Below are 17971 nucleotides of genomic sequence, written 5' to 3'. Positions count from 1 at the left end.
GTTGTGGCCTATAATTTGAGAACCATTGGTGTAGACAGCACCATGTAAATTACTGCAGTGATGTCATAATTGGTCTCCCCGTGTATTTTAATTGCCCGATTCATTTTCCCCAGAATAGTCAGAATAGATTTTTTTTTAAATGTTGTTTTCATCACCTCTTGTGTATAATCTTTTAGTGGATTCTATTGCATAAATAGTTAACATTAAAATCCTGGTGGCCTTCAGGCCTTGCATGATTTAGTTTCTGATTTTCTGCCTAGGTTTGCTTTGTACTATCTGTTTGTAGAGTATCCTGTAGACATGGAACTTGCTATTCTTTTTCTTGCTTTCAGAGTTCTCCTCCCCCTATCTAGATGCTTCATACTAACCGTTTATTCATTTTAAAAATCATAATCAAATGGACATGGTTAGTCAAGAATAAAACAAACAAGGCAGTATGGAAGAGGAACTTCTCTTTGCTATCACGTGTTCTAATCCCCAGTTAATGACAGCAGCACTAGTATTCAAATTGTCTTTTTTAGATTTATTGATTTTATGTATGTGAGTACACTGTAGCTGTCAGACACACCAGATAAGGACATCGGATCTCATTAAGGATGGTTGTGAGCCACCATGTGGTTGCTGGGATTTGAACTCAAGACCTCTGGAAGAGCAATCAGTGCTCTTAACCACTGAGCCATCTCTCCAGCCCGTGTTTGAATTTTCTTAACCATCTCTTTGAAACCAGAGACTGACTTATTGTTATAGTGTTGTTTATTCAAGCTTTTTAGAGTTTATGAATGGTGTTTCCTGGTTTCTATTTACTCTAAACAAGCCATTGAGGACTAGTTTACTTATATGTCACAAAATCAGTTGTATATCACCAGTGGATTTTGTTCTATGTACATTGCCGCTAGTATTGTTATTTTCTGGAAGTATGCTGTAGTCTATTAGAAATCCCCCGAGTTTCTACACTTCATCACAGTTGTTGGAATAATATTTAAAAGGGGTAACCAAACCCCTAACTGAGACTTTTAGTTATTTATTTTTATATTCTAATTGTAGGCAACAAAATCCTGCTAGATTGTGTGTCTTGTTCCTCCACAGCTTCTAAAGAAGAGCTAAGTAGGAGCATAGTGAGAAGGCCACGGACTCAGAAGAGTGTTTACAAACACAGACTATTTGAAATTAATTATATTTGCATTTTGAGCAAAAAAAAAGATCATTATACATATATACTACATGTATGTATAAACATTCATGATTAAAATATTTTAGGATGTAAAGTAAATCACAAGAATATTTTAAAGGGTATGAAACTATCACTTTAATGTTGTCCTTATGTAATATAAAACAATTTATTATGCCAGGCACGGTGGTGCACTCCTTTAATCCCAGTACTGGGGAGGCAGAGGCAGACGGATCTCTTGAGTTCCTGGCCAGCCAGGAACTACAGAAGGAGAACTACAGAAGGACAGTTCAGGCTATACAGAGAAACCCTGTCTCCAAAAAAAAAAAAAAAAAAAAAAAAAGAAGAAGAAAGAAAGAAACTGACAACAACAATAACACATTTATTAGATTGATATAGTTTTTCTGTTTGTTTAGTTATTACACCTACTGTTTCTATATAATCTAGTTAGTTTTACTTAAAAAAAAAAAAAGGTTTACTTTCCCCCCAGAGAAATCCTACAAGGAGAATCCAGTAAATGAAACAGACAAAAGCTAAGCTGTTTGGGTGAGGATTGCAGGCAACATGAGGGAGGGCTTCTGAGGAGAATCTAATCCGCAGGATTGGGAGACATAGTCTAATCTTTTGCCTCTTTTATTGGACTGAACAGTTGCTTCTCTGACATAAAAAGTCTCAGTTAATTGACCCTCAGTTCCTTGGTAGGCTTCTTTCTGTTCACACGACTGATGAACCATACTGTTAGAAAGTTGTAAGCTGGTGAGGTAATACATGCCAGCAGTTCTAGCATTAAGGAGGTAGAGGCAGGACAATCTAGGTTTCAAGATCATCCTTGGCTCTATAGCAAGATTGAGATCAGCCTGACATTATGAGACAAAAAAACAAAAATCAAAGAAACAAAAAGGCTCTTTTTTAAGATGAAAATTTAGTCTTTTCAAACGAGAAAATTCTATACTTTTATGCAAGAAACACTTCATCTATATCTGTGCCATAACCAAGATTTAACTCCCAAGTTTTAAGAATAAATTTGTGGTACTAAACTTTAAACTAAAATATATAAAATTTCTAATAGATAAAGGAAGGAGGACCTCTTTGTAGCTTTGGATTAGACAAATGATGTTTAGCTAGCACACCAGAAATGTTCAATTCATGTTTTTTTAAAGTCATAAAATTGGACTTTTTGCACAATTGAAAGTGTGCTTAAAAGCAAATGTAGGACAGGGCCAGTGAAATGCTCAGTAAATAAAGATGCCTGTCACCAAGCCTGGTGACCTGAACTTGATCCTTGGATCTTATTTAGTAAAAGGAGAGAGTTGATGCCCACAAATCCTTCCATGATTGTCACCTGAAGCTGTGAAACACATAAAAATACACCCACATATTCACACACAGACATTAAATGGAAATGTAACAAAAACTTAGTTATGGACCTTAAGGGGAAAAAAATGATAAAACAAGACACATAAGTAAAATTATTTGTTAAATGTATTTAATGAAAATTATATCCAGAAAATATATTCATCATTTATGCCAGTTTCAAAGGGTATATGCTATATAAAATTCTATTTATTTGATATTCTAGGTGTTGGAAAACTCTTAAGAATAAGAAATTTATTAGTGGTTAGCAGGGCTCGGTGTAGGTCAGGAAGAAATAAATCTAAAAGAAATGAGGAAATTTTGGATAGTGAAGTAACTGTTATTGATTGAGATGGTCCTCTAGTCAAGATCCTCTTGTCAAACCCATATTTCTATTGATTTGTGAAGGAAACAACAAGCCATAGAACTATACTGTAACAGTAGCACATTTTCCTGTTTGCAAACTGTCTGTTTTCAGAAGGGGTATAGAGGTCACTTCTTAATTCCATGTTAATTGCTTTTTTGAAAAATAACTATGTCCATTGTTCTAAGGTCTTCCCAAGTAATATGTAGGGTATGCTGTTTTCTATATGTCAGCCTTTTCTGTATATTCAGTTTGCTGCCAGCTTTTTAGCCTGTTAAATTAAGGTTGTCTTAAAGGATGGTCTGTGGGTGTTCATAAAAGACTTCTTTAGATGGTAATCAAAGTGAATTATTTTCATAATTACACCATGTGTATTTGCCCTTCTCACTGTGTTAACAACAGCCCCCCGACCCCCACCCCCCAAAAAAATCCCTAAACAATTAATGGGATAAGTCATTACATTCTTCTGTTCTTTGCAGTTACAGTTTGAAAAATATGAACTAGCTTCTGTAAAGAAACAGTGAAACAAATTAATTTTAAAATTTCAACCCTGTGTACACATCTTTTTATGCTCTAAGTAGCAAAACAAAAGCATTTGTAGAACTTTTCTGCTACTCAGCAGAGCACAATAGTTGTCCTTAGGAGTAACCCTGTGTGCAGATGGAATTCACCACTTTTTATGGTACAACTTTTAACTGAAACTGCATTAAGATGACAGACTGACTGTGGTTGTTATGTGGTCAGTAGTGGTGGCACAAAGTTTCCTGAAATTAACTTACTAACTTCAAGAAATGTTGTTCTTGGTGAACTTGAGCTTCCAAGTGAAAGAATTCTTTTTTCTTAAAGTCCAGCTTTGTTGTGCTTGTGTGGATGTCTGTGTGCGTGTAAGTGTGTGCTCCTGTGGGGAGAGCTGACCAGGCTGGGAGTCAGCCTCAGGTGTGGTGCTCACGGCTGCCTACTTGGTTTTGAGATGCTGTCTTGCTAATCTGGCACGCTAGCTGCTGGAGTCCCAGGAATCCCCATCCTCACCTTGTTTCAGCTGAAATTACAAGTGCTCAGTCATGCTTGGCATTTAACATGCCTGCTGAGGAACCCGGGTTCTCTTGCTTGTACTTTACCGACTGAACCACCACTCCAGTCCTGAAAACGATATGCTTCTGGCCTTATTAAATTTGATGCCCTTGTAGCACTTTTTGCCTATTTAGTGTGATTGGAATTTATATTAACAAATGTGATGTTTTAAAATTATGATGAAATATGTTTGGAATCTGTGTTTGGAAATATTTGTATATGTATACATATATACATACATATACATATCTTGAGTTAGTAGAACAAATTCATGATGAATCATGGATAAAGTTTTAAAGTTTAAGATAATAATGAATTATAATCAGATATGAAGCTATTAGAACTATTGAAGAATTGGTTTTTCTGATTAACGTTTAATGAAAATGCATTGTTTTCATGTACTGCAACCAGAGTGACATCCCATTAGAATGTATGAACTCATTAGATGTCAGAACTCATTCGCCAGCTTCAAAAATAAAAATGTACCCCAACTCAAGAATTTGTTACACTTTTACTGCATTAGAATTTATGACAGTAAATATCTCTAGCTACAGCTTGTATAAACAAAACAAACACCATTGGAATTCCAGTAATATTAAAAAGTCTAACAGAATCTTGAGATAATAACAAGTCATCCCTCTACGTCTTCTTTCTCTTTGAGTGAAACAGCCCAGGACTTTGAGTGCTTTTCTGTAAGATCCTGGTAGTTTACCAATGATGCCCTGTAGTTACGCTTTAAATGATGATGCCAGTGTTTCCTGAGCCATTATAGATGTGGTGCATGCAGGGTGTGGTGGCAGGTATTGCCTGTCTTTTAATCACAGCACTTCTCCTAGGACTACTTGAAATTTAGCTCTTACATATCCTTGTGGAGATTTTATGGAGAGCTAGAAGCTCATCAGATTTTATGTGGACTGTTCCCAAGTCAAGTGTCATTTCTTTTAGCGTCAGCAGAGACTTGATGATTATTTGTGACTGTTTGCAGATTCAAGTGAAGCTTTTTTTTTTTTTAAACTTTTTAATTCTTAATGTGCAGAATCTGCTGCCTAGGGTATAAATGAAGGAATCTGTATAGCGTTTTGTGAATGTTAGGATAATAGGTAATTTTTTTTCTAAGTATCATTGTGTATTGACAATATGCACTCTGTCCGTAAGGCACTGAGTGTAACAGAGGAGAGTCTGTTAGCATTGCCCTAGAATAAGAACGGTCTCTCACTTGGGAACATACATAATGGCATTGGTACAGAACAAAGTCTCCTGGGAGTAAAGTTGTTTCCCTGGATTACTATTATAAAGAATTTTATATTACAGTGTGGTAAACATTTAAGGATAACTCCTAAGAATGCTTTTGGTTGTTGTGTATACATTTCTAACTCATCTTTTCACTAATGAGAATTCAAATATCAGATATGCTAAATATTCTAAAATAATCTTATAAACTTACATTTAGAAGCACAGTTTTTTAAAAAAGGTTTTTGTGGGTTGTACCATTATTATTTCAAGATATGTGGTGCCTATTACAGATCAGAGGGAAGCTTGCAGACAGATGCTTTGCCTGTGGCTTTTCCAAGTGGAGGGGCTGGGCCTGGAGGCTGGGGAAGGAGTGTGTTTGAGTTTTCTTGGAAGGGCAAGTTCTCCCCTCTGCACGCCTCCCCAGCTGGGTTGCCTTCAGTACATTTGATGAATATGCATGTCCAATGAACGTGGTCCTTTTATTCTTCCTATAACTTTGCAATAGAGAGAAGGTAAACTTGTAATGTTCTTTTAAGATTCTGAGTAGTAGTTCTCCCTAAATAACCAGAGCATGAGTTACACTTGCATACAGTACACTTTTAATTGCTGTTAAATCAAATTAGTGTGCATTTTATTTTAGTGCACTGACTGCTTATTTGTCAAAAGTTAAGTTAATTTACCCCAGTAAAAATTGGACTACAAAGATAGAAAAGGGATCCTTACAGAGATGCAAACCTCCATTCTTACTGAAAGTACTACAAAGTCAGCTTGAACGGGTGGTGTTAGTAGATTAGTTTTATGAAAAGTCTGTTGGCTGTCATCATCCCTTTGCTCAAGGTGCTCACTGAATGTTGTCACATGCTACTCATCTTCTGGTGAGATGAGCCAATTTAAGCCAGATTAGATTATATGAAAGGCAGATTTATTGGGAAGCTGCTCTCTGGCAGACTTCACTGGCCCTAAAGAATGCGGGTGGGGAGAAAGAGAGTAAGTACAGAGAGCAGAGGGAGAGGGAGAGAGAACATGAGCAAGCAAAATGTCTGCTTTATATAGGGAGGAGGCTCTGGGGAAAGGGTAGCCCAGCAGGGTATGCCTTGTAGGGACTGAGGGATGCTGGGAGAACCTGAAGTCTAGTCCATTTTGATATGTAAGATGTACACTGTAGTCCATTGCCCCAGATCCGAGACCAAATAATACTGACATTTGAAATCATTTTCATTTATGTGCTTAATTATTTTGTCCATAAACTAGTTAATACTACATGTTTTTAACCTTTATGAAGATATTATGGTTATTCATGTATCTCTAAAGCATATTAAGTAGGAAGCTTTTAGTAATTTATAAGTCCAGCCCCTTTTCTTGAGAGGATAGAGAAGGGCAGCTGTCATTTCAAAGCTCTCTGGAAAAATGTTTTTATAGTATAATGCTACTAATGTAAAAATACTAGCATTTTGGACAGTTTTAGATGCCACTATTATTTTTATCAGAAGTAAAGTACGCATGAAAAATAATCATTGTTAGGTTTGATCAGTTGTGTTTTATTAAGTTCTTTCCAAATTGCCATAACAGAGCAGTTCAAGATGATCATTACTTAGAATAAATCATTGCTACTTGATAATAGCCACATGGTACTAGCAGCAGTCTTAGCTGGTAAGATTTTAATACTGCTGTTTTAGATGTATGTAAGCAGCGACTTATTTCAGTAGAATTTTTTGTTACTTTAATTGTCTTAAATATCTTCAATTTGTTCTAAAAAAATTTTCATTGAATAATCTTTTTTTGCAAACCTTCAAAAATAATGCAAGTAGATTTGCTATATAAGTATTTGTAGTGTTATTTTTTCTTCTTAGGTACTATAAATTCTTGATGAAATTTATAAACTTAGATTTACAACTTACAAGTAAGTGACCCATACAAAAAGATAAACTTCAGTGGAAGGCTTACATTTTCTTTGACTGTGTCCCCCACCCCCACCGCAGGGGTCAGCTTTCCTCTGGAGAGATTACTTCTTGTTGAGATGGCAGCACTATCTCTGTTAGATTATGAGCAGTGTCTGCAGTTGGCTTATGCAGCCTTCTAGCAGCTCAAGTGTCTGTTTTGTCTGGACTTTACTCACACACATTCTTTTGCAAAATTTCAAGGCTTTAGTCTGGAGCACTGGGTCAAAGAATATTTCTCTTTGAAGGGGAGACAGGATTTTTGTTTTTAATGTTTTATTCACTAAGCAGTATTTCATTTTACATCAAAGAATATCAGTCTTTGTGAACCTATTATGGTGGAAGTTAAACATGTGGGTTTTTCTTTTTCTTTTACCAAATATAATGTTGCTACAACTAAATAGGATTGCTCAAGATGCATAAATAGGACTATTAGAATTAAAATGTAAAGAAAAGGCATTGGCTGGCCATAAATGTTACTTTGCACTATCATTTATATTTTGAGAGAGTATAGTAATTTAGAGTGTACTTCCCTGTGGGCTGTTACCTAAACTACTTAAAACAATGAGTAGCCATGAAGACTGAAGAGATAGTGGTTATAATTCTAAGGAAGTGAGTTAACCACCCTGGGTCAGGCTCCTTAGTGTTATAAATATGTGGGCATAACCACAACGTACAAAAGTGTATGTATTATTTTGAAAAATATCAAAGACTCAAACAATGAGGCATCCTTTTACATTTAAACTAGAAAATTTCTGTACTGGTTGCATGGGTTAGTTAGGAAATGCTAATAATCATAGAATGCTATGATTATTTATTTATTATGTTATAATTTTTTAAGATTGTTGTATTTCATGTTTGAATCACATGATTTTATATATATAAGCATATACATTAATAAAAATGGTTTATGTTTATATGTAAAACATGCAGTGAAATTTATTGAAAGTTTGTCTAAATAGAATTAAGGCAAAAATATTTCTACTCTTGATGGCATAACAATTTTAAAGCAAGTGTAGCTAACTTGTACATTTCACTTAATAATGATCATTAAGGCAGAAAGTTTATACATAAAATTTTTGCAGATAAGATTCTCTATATAAATGTAGAACTTTTATTTCCAAAATATGTTTCCAAAAATGTCATTCTAACATATCATTAGGCTGTATGAAAGTTAAGACTTTTGAAATGTTACAAAGGAAATAAATGTGAAAAATAATAGCCTTTATATAAAGACAGGAACCATTAAAGCTTACAGAATAGCTATATTAAATTGCTAGAAGAACAAAAGATCTTTCATCTACAGTGTTCAGCCATCCCTATTATCTGTGATTCTTCAGCAATTAAAGCAGATTATTTTCCTCTTTGTTCCTACTTAGAACACTTGAACAATACTGAAGAATTGAACTGACTGGAATGTTTTATCTTACAAAAGCTTTAAAGTTCTATGCACCAATTAGCAAAATACAGTAAAGGTTTAAACTGTTAATAGCCACAACATGGTGAATGCATAGACCTGTAGTACGTGAGGTCTGTGTAACAGCTTCTATTGTGGTCTCTTGGAGAGTAACTGTGTCTGTTCTTTTCTTACTTTACTACCTGCTGTGTATGGGAAGTTTGAATAGTGCTGGACACTTGCTTTTAAGAATTTCCAATTCTTGCATGTTATTATATTGTCACTTTGGCTCTCATTAAGTTAGGGTTGGTAATATTTTATTTATTAGGACTTATATAAAGCTTATTTTGCTATTTTCAAGACTATTGTAGTGTGAAAATACATATCAGTCTGTTAGTAACAAATCCAAAGTGTTTGTGCTGTCTGTTATCTCCTTGCAGCAAACTGCTTGTCCAATAGTTTTCATTTAGCACAGTATAACCAACCAATAAGTGTTTGTTCTTTCTTTTTAAATAAGTATTTGTTTTGCTAATTGGTGCATAGAACTTTAAAGCTTTGGTGAGATAAAACAGTTCTGGTTTTAGTTTAGGATTTTGCTTGGTTTTGATCTCCTTGATAGTAGAAATACTGTGCTTTATGGTAAGCTTTTTAAATTGGCCAGTTTGCCAGATTGAAAAGACTTCATCTAAACTACCACTAGCTTGTTAAAAGATTTGTGCCCGTCATTTTGTAGTATAGTCTTAGTAAAATTTGGGGTAGAAGGAGGTAGAAATATGGATGTAGCATGTTTTGGTAACAGTTATTTTTCCTTTCTATGTTATATATCCCAGGGAATAAAATGTAGAATTAGAGCAAAAGAAGAATAAACACCTCAACGTTTGAGGCTAGCAAACTTCCTTGTTTAGGGTTTTTAATTTTATATGACCCACTCTTTGCTTTAATTCTCGTCTTACAAATAGTGCCTACAACACTACAGGTATAAGAACTTTTACAAAATGGGTCTGTTTTTAAAATTAGCAATGATGTGGAGGCTTTACTCTGGGGAATGTGCTGTGTCCCTAAAACTGCCTCTTTCTAAGCCACACTTTTCTAGAAATGTGCGAATGGGCTTTTGGTCAGTTGCTGTTTCAGGTTAACACTCTAAAGGCTTAAGTTTACTGAATGTTAGTTAATGAAGTCTTCAAACTTTTTTCATACTTCCTATTTAAACCATTTTAGTTTTTTTTAAAGCAATACACCATATACAGACCCACCAAAATCTAGGCTGGGGTTATTAATTTTAAGATAAAGAACCATGAAACATATCTATCTATATATATGTATGTATATGTATATATGTATATTTTACTGAGTATACATTATAAAACAATCTTATCAATGAAAAATAATTTAACCCAATTGAACCATACCAGCTAGTTGACACTATTGGTCCCCAGCCATTTCCTCTGTCTGCAGTGCTGCACATAGATCCTTGTCTGCCATCGTGGCAGTGTCAAAGTGTGCTCCTTGACGGCCTAGTTCAATAACCCTCACCTCTCCCAAACAGGCTGCTCTGGGTTTGACTCCTAATTGAATTCAGATTTGACATCCAAAGAGTTAAAAACGGGTTTCTAGTTTGAATACCATAAACATATGTATTCAGAAATTGCAACTCCTCTAGCTGCCTGGTGGTTTTCAAATAACACAGTTCATAATTGTTTGTGGAGATGCATTGAGCAATTTCTAAAATATTAATTCAGTTTACTATTGAATGTCATGTCATGAATGTGTTCTGGAAGCTAACTCTGAACCGTATTCCAGGCCCTGAGGATACACTGGGAAAAGGGCCTCCTTCCATCTTGGACCCCATCTTCCCTGTTGTAAGCATAGGACAGCTTGTTAATAACCAAATGAGTTTCAGAGATTAAAGAATCTTACAGAAAACAAAATAAAATCAAAGCTGGATGGTAGGGTAGAGAGTAGCAAGAAGGGACAAGGGTTATTTAAATGGGCAATCAAGGAGTAAACTAAAATCTAAATGGTGGTGAAGAACCTTCTAATGAAGGTCTAAAGGAAGAGCATTTCTGATATAAGAAATGGCTAAAGGTTAAAATGTAAATGAGCTGCTACTAGTCAGACAGAAGGGAAACCATCATACACACATGCACTTACCCCAAAAGGAAGTTAGTTAATCAGATTTTGCAAATAGATAACAAGGAAAGTAAGCTGCTGCCCACCAAGTAGAGGGTGACAAGCCCCCAATACATTTAGACTTTGAACCTTGCTCAGCCAGTGGCCTGGCTGCTGGGTGGTTGTAGTTGTCTGTCTTTGTCTTGACTCTGTCCTTCTATGTGTGTTTTGGAATTTGTCTCTCTCCATACCTGTCTGTGTGCCTACCCCCCTTTGCTATCGAGACTGCCCCTCTTTGACTATTAACTGACAATCATTTCTCCCTCTCTGGCTGGCTGGCTGGTTACCTTATTTTCTCCTCTTTCTCTCCCATTGAGAAGCCTTGAGTTCAATTAGACAGCTATTGGTTGTCCCCAGAATATAAATGCCACTTGTTTTCTTGGGGATATCAGATATTGCCATGCTGGTCATTGCTGCTGTTGATAGGCAACTGGGGCAACTGGGGAGGACTATTGATTGCTTTGTTCCCTGGGCAGCTTGTGAAGCACCTTCAGATACTGTGAGAGCCAATCCTCAGAGAGGCGCTTCCGGATCAGTTTTAGCTCAATTCCTCCAAGTCCTATATCCAAAGTATGTACCCTCAAGATATGGGAGGCACCCAAGGTCAATGGTAATAGTCTGTATTGTTTTGAGAAGTCTTTTTGAGTTCCTTGACCAGCAGCTTAAAAGGAGGTGTCCCGTGCCTAGGGCTTTGCTAGGTAATCTATGCTTCTTGGGAAGAGCATTTTCATCCCACTGGTGGAAGTGAGAGCAGGAACTCAAACAGGGCAGGGACTTGTAAGCAGGAACTGATACAGAGGCCATGGAGGGTTACTGCTTACTGCTTGTTCCTCATGGCTTGCTCAGCCTACTTTCTTATAGCATCCAAAGCTATCCTACATCAGTCATCAGTCAAGACTTGTATACATGCCTGTCTGGCGGGGGTATTTCCTCAAATGATGTTCCCTCTTTTGAATGATTCTTTTGTCAAGTTGATATAAACCTAACGAGTACACCCTCCCTACCTTCCTAGTTAACCCCCCCTTCCACCTTCCCCATTTCTCCTGCCATAGCACTTGTGTCCTGTCCCATTCTCATCCATTCCATGTTCCTGTTTTCTTCCTGGTTTCCACAGTAGTCCAGGTTATATATCCAAATCTATATAATTCAAAGGTAGGATCCACAAATGAGAGAAGACATGCAGTGTTTGCCTTTCTGTGTCTGAGTATGTAGAATATACAATATGTAGTAAGTGCATGTAAGTATATATGTCTATGCATATATAAATATGCTTATAAATATGCATGTTTATACACATTTAAAATGTATATTTTCTAGATCTACCTGTTTTCTTGAAAATTTTATTATTTCATTTTTCTTTACACCTGAAAAAGATTTCTCTCTCTCTCTCTCTCTCTCTCTTTCTCTCTCTCTCTCTCTCTCTCTCTCTCTCTCTCTCTCTCTGTGTGTGTGTGTGTGTGTGTGTGTGTGTGTGTGTGTGTGTGTGTGCGCGCGCGCGCCATATTTTCATTATCCAGCCTTTACTTGAGTGGAAATGTAGCTTGTTTTTAATTCCATTTAATGGCTGTGGTGGTTTAAGTAAGAATGGTTCCCATTGGCTCATATGCTTGAATGTGTGTTTCCCAATTGATGGACCATGTAGGGAGGATTAGGTAGTGTGGTCTTGTTAGAGGAGGGTTCCAGTAGCCTAAGTAAAACCTTACTATGTTGTGAGATTGATCTTGAACCTTTGCTTCTCCTATTTCCCAGTGCTTGGGGGCGTGAGCTACATGCTCAGTTTATACACTGCCAGGCATTGAACCCTAAGGCTTCATGCATTCTAGGCACACATCCTGCCAACTGAGCTACACCCTAACCTGATGATTTCTTTACTAATATTTAGTGACTTTTTCCTCTTTCAGCCAATTTTGATTTTAGTGCACTTTATCATGTATCAGAATAGATGACAGCTATATGTGACTTCTATTCACTGACAGATTGACGTCTGTCCTTTGACTATTAGTCTGTGGGTATCTTTATCATGTCTGATTTTGGAAGCAACAGATAGTTGGATATAATTTTTTTAGTATAGTCAGCAAGTCTGAGTCTCTTTTTGGTGAGTTGAGTCCATTTACATTTAAGGTTATTAATGAGAGGCATTTACTATTCTTCTAGCTTTATTCATTGCATTTCTGGTTGGTTACATTATTTGTTTTGTTTTTCTCACCTTAATATTAGAGATGTGCTGGTTCACTGTATTGGGCATGGTGGACTTTTTAATATCTAGCTATCCATGTTTCAGCTGTTCCTTAAATAAAGTTCCTTGTCTTTTTTTTTTTTTTTTTTAAATTGCTGGGTGATGGTGGTGGTGCATGCATTTAATCCCAGCACTTGAGGCAAAGGCAAGCAGAGACCAGCCTGGGCTACAGAGTGAGTTCCAGGATGTCCAGAGCTACACAGAGAAAACCTGTCTCGAAGAACAAACAAACAACAAAACAAAAGCAGTTGGAGCTAGTTTAAGATTTTACAATTATTAATTGGCGGGGGGAGGGGACTGGGCAAGGCACAGCATAAGTGTGGAAAGTGTGGAAGTCAGAGAACAATTGGAGGACTTGGTTTTCTCCTTCTGCTGTGTGGGTCCTGGTTGTGGAACTCAGATCATCAGACACATCCTTTCCCCAGTGGGCCATCTCATTGTTTCCATAAAGTTCTTCCTGGTAGGTACTATCATGATGCAGACTCTTCCTTCCTCTGTGTATAGTATTCCTTTAACTATTTTCTTCAGTGTTGGCTTGATGGTCACCAGTGACTATAGTTTGTAATTGTCTTGAAATGCCCTTATTTCTCAATCACTTTTAAAGGCTTGTTCTTCAGATTTTTGAAATCTTGATTGTCATTTATTTTCATGATTTGAAATTATCATTCTGAGCCTCTCCTTTTTCTGAGGGCTACTGATGAGAGAAATGTTGCGTTCACCTTTGTTGTTGAGTTAACCTTTTTCCTTATAGCTTTTGTTCTTTCCTTGGTATTTTTGACATTTTGGTTACATTGTTGAGAAGTTTTCTAGTCATTGTCTGTTGAGTTCTAAATGCCTTTTGTACTTAGTTGTTCATTTCTTCCTCTAGACTTGGGAAATGTTCTGCTATAATTCCATTGCCTAGATTCTCTATGTCTTTAGTTTTTATCTGAGTTCTGCCTATACTGTGGATCTTTAGCCTGTATTCTGGAGTTCTTTGACATTGTGACCATGGATCCTGTCACCCATGCCCCATTGTTTTTCCTCAACTGTATCCTTCGTCCCTGACACTCTTTTGTGGTCATGCTTTCCAGTGTGTTTTTATTTCAATCATTGAGTTTTTCATTTCCAGCATTTTACATTTTTTCTTATTAAAAATGTTCTTTTTGCTGCTGACCTTTTCATCTCTGTTGCTGATTTTCTTTCTTTTTTTTTTTTTTTTTTTTATTAACTTGAGTATTTCTTATATACATTTCGAGTGTTATTCCCTTTCCCGGTATCCGGGCAAACATCCCCCTCCCCCCTCCCCTTCCTTATGGGTGTTCCCCTCCCAACCCTCCCCCCATTGCCGCCCTCCCCCCACCAGTCTAGTTCACTGGGGGTTCAGTCTTAGCAGAACCCAGGGCTTCCCCTTCCACTGGTGCTCTTACTAGGATATTCATTGCTACCTATGAGGTCAGAGTCCCGGGTCAGTCCATGTATAGTCTTTAGGTAGTGGCTTAGTCCCTGGAAGCTCTGGTTGCTTGGCATTGTTGTACATATGGGGTCTCGAGCCCCTTCAAGATCTTCCAGTTCTTTCTCTGATTCCTTCAACCGGGGTCCTATTCTCAATTCAGTGGTTTGCTGCTGGCATTCGCCTCTGTGTTTGCTGTATTCTGGCTGTGTCTCTCGGGAGAGATCTACATCTGGCTTCTGTCGGCCTGCACTTCTTTGCTTCATCCATCTTGTCTAATTGGGTGGCTGTATATGCATGGGCCACATGTGGGGCAGGCTCTGAATGGGTGTTCCTTCAGCCTCTGTTTTAATCTTTGCCTCTCTCTTCCCTGCCAAGGGTATTCTTGTTCCCCTTTTAAAGAAGGAGTGAAGCATTCACATTTTGATCATCCGTCTTGAGTTTCATTTGTTCTAGGCATCTAGGGTAATTCAAGCATTTGGGCTAATAGCCACTTATCAATGAGTGCATACCATGTATGTCTTTCTGTGATTGGGTTACCTCACTCAGGATGATGTTTTCCAGTTCCAACCATTTGTTGCTGATTTTCTTATCTATTTCCTTGACTCTTCATCTATTGCTAGCTTTTCTTCTTAGTCCTGAATTGAACTCATCTATTTGTTTGCATCCTTTTTGAGTTTTGTACCAGTGAAATTTTCATCTTGAGCTGTATGTGGTTCGTTGTCTTTGGGTTCATGAGGTAGTGGGTGAGTTAGTCTTATGGTAGCCCTGTTGCTTTGCTAGGTTGTCCTCCCATGTGTCTTAGTGAGGGTTTTACTGTGTGAACAGACACCATGACCAAGACAACTCTTCTAAGGACAACATCTAATTGGGACTGGCTTACAGGTTTAGAGGTTCAGTCCATTATCATCAAGGCAGGAGCATGGCAACATCCAGGCAGGCATGGGGCAGGAGGAGCTGAAGTTCTACATCTTCATCTGAAGGCTGCTAGTGGAAGACTGTCCAGACAGTTAGGATGAGGGTCTTAAAGCTCACACCGAAGTGACACACCTACTCCAACGGGATCACAGGTCCTAATAGTGCCACTCCCTGGTCCAAGCACATTCAAACCATGACACCAGGTACTTGGATATATCTTCCACTTTTATTCTTGGTTTTCTATTGAACAGCCTACTCCTCAGACTCAATTTCTAATAAATCTCAGAGAGAAAGACAAACTGCTAAACTGCAATATCAAACAATCAAGATTTAGAAATACTCCAACAATCAATGAAAGCCCACCCTGTCTGTCATCAATGACAATACAGTAGAAAGTGGCAAAACTAAATTAGGATGTACTTTGAAATAAAAATTATTTAGGGTTGACTAGGAGGCCAGCAGAGGAAAAGCAGGATCATGTCAGTGAAAGAGGAAGGAGGAAAAAGAGAAGAACAGGGAGGTTGAGAAAAAGGAACCAATGATTTACCAATAATGAAAAAAAATTGAAAACAAAATTTGGTAACTGTAAGAAGTAGAATAAAAAAATAAAACATAGTTTGTAAGAATTCCAGAAAAAGTAGAAAAGAAAAAGAAAGCAAATGGGGAAACCCAGAAAACCAAAAGGTTGCCCAATAATTGAAAAAGTGAACACATTTTGATGACTATATGAAGAGAAATAAAAAATGAAAACATAAAAGGTTGGGGTTCTGTTTGGTTTTATTTTGCTTTTTAAAAGTTGGAAAGGTCTAGTAAAAGTGTAGCAAAAATGGAAAGAACCCAGCTGCCCTTCAACAGAGGAATAGATACAGAAAATGTGGTACATCTACACAATGGAATATTACTCAGCTATCAAAAACAATGACTTTATGAAATTCGTAGGCAAATGGTCGGAACTGGAAAATATCATCCTGAGTGAGGTAACCCAATCACAGAAAAACACACATGGTATGCACTCATTGATAAGTGGCTATTAGCCCAAATGCTTGAATTACCCTAGATGCCTAGAACAAATGAAACTCAAGACGGATGATCAAAATGTGAATGCTTCACTCCTTCTTTAAAAGGGGGACAAGAATACCCTTGGCAGGGAATAGAGAGGCAAAGATTAAAACAGACACAGAAGGAACACCCATTCAGAGCCTGCCCCACATGTGGCCCATACATATACAGCCACCCAATTAGACAAGATGGATGAAGCAAAGAAGTGCAGGCCGACAGGAGCCGGATGTAGATCTCTCCTGAGAGACATAGCCAGAATACAGCAAATACAGAGTCGAATGCCAGCAGCAAACCACTGAACTGAGAATAGGACCCCCATTGAAGGAATCAGAGAAAGGACTGGAAGATCTTGAAGGGGCTCGAGACCCCATATGAACAACAATGCCAAGCAACCAGAGCTTCCAGGGACTAAGCCACTACCTAAAGACTATACATGGACTGACCCTGGACTCTGACCTCATAGGTAGCAATGAATATCCTAGTAAGAGCACCAGTGGAAGGGGAAGCCCTTGGTCCTGCCAAGACTGAACCCCCCAGTGAACGTGATTGTTGGGGTGAGGGTGGTAATGGGGGAAGGATGGGGAGGGAAGCCCATATAGAAGGGGAGGGGGAGGGTTAGGGGGATGTTGGCCTGGAAACGTGGAAGGAGAATAACAATCGAAATGTAAATAAGAAATACTCAAGTTAATAAGGATTTAAAAAAAAAGTGTAGCAAAAAGAGAAAGGAGGTGGAAGGAGGAAAGAAGGAGAGTTGGAACAGGCCTTCTATTTTCTGGATAACTGGAGACTGCTTAGTTATATGTACAGGATATGGTGGGGTCATTTGGATTTGTTAGCTCCTGTCTCTCTGGTGGTTTGTGTTGATGCTGACCATGCGCTATACAAGTGTCCATGGTTTAACTGTTGTCTTCACTGTAGTGTGCATTATTTTTCTGAATGCTGTGATAAGATACCTAAGAAAGGTTTGTTTGGGCTCAGAGAGGGAGGAAGGGTCTAGTCCATCACTGCAGGTTCAAGGCAGCTGTCATATTGCATGTGCAGTCAGGAGGCAGAGAGAAATGAGCTGCTGATACTTAGCTAGGTGTCTCTCTTGTAGTCCAAAATCTAGTCCCAAGGAACAGTGCCACTCACTTTTAGGGTGGATCTTCACAACTCCACCTAGTCAAGATAATCCCCTTGCTTATCTAATCCCAAAAGGTCAGTCCTAAAACCAGATACATACAAACAGTACTAAACAGACTTCAGCACCATCTTCTTATATTTTTAAAAGAAGAAAATTCCTCACAGGTGGCTATATTACTAACTTAATCTAAATAATCCTTCATAGGAGTGCACAAAGGCACCTAGGTGATTCTCAGGCCTGCCAAGTTGATATTCAGCGCTAAACATCACAGGTAACTTAGGTGACCAGAATATATATTCTTTCCAACTAAGACTCTCCATACAGCACCCAAAGGAATGAGTAATAGGACTGGGAGGTGACTCCAAGTGTTGGAAGTGTTGACAGCAGCCTCAGCACTGAGATCTGTACAGAGGTATTAAATATCTGTGTTTTACGGTGGCGAAAGGTGATCCACTAAAAGGGTCACCCAAGGGCTGTGACCCACAGGCTGAGGACCAGTGCTCTAGAGGTTG

The 17971-nt window shown here is 37.9% G+C and overlaps 1 protein-coding gene across 1 annotated transcript in view; it reads left to right on the top strand.

Annotated features, from left to right (window-relative positions):
• Ndufs4 (NADH:ubiquinone oxidoreductase subunit S4) overlaps positions 1-17971 on the top strand; it is a 110495-nt gene that overhangs the window by 38687 nt on the left and 53837 nt on the right. The gene's annotated exons all lie outside the window — the stretch shown is intronic.

The sequence above is a fragment of the Rattus norvegicus genome, chromosome 2 (genome assembly GCF_036323735.1).
Source record: "Rattus norvegicus strain BN/NHsdMcwi chromosome 2, GRCr8, whole genome shotgun sequence".
NCBI lineage: Eukaryota > Metazoa > Chordata > Mammalia > Rodentia > Muridae > Rattus > Rattus norvegicus.
The sequence above is the reverse complement of the archived record's forward strand: the minus strand, read 5'-3'. Positions and strand labels throughout refer to the sequence as shown.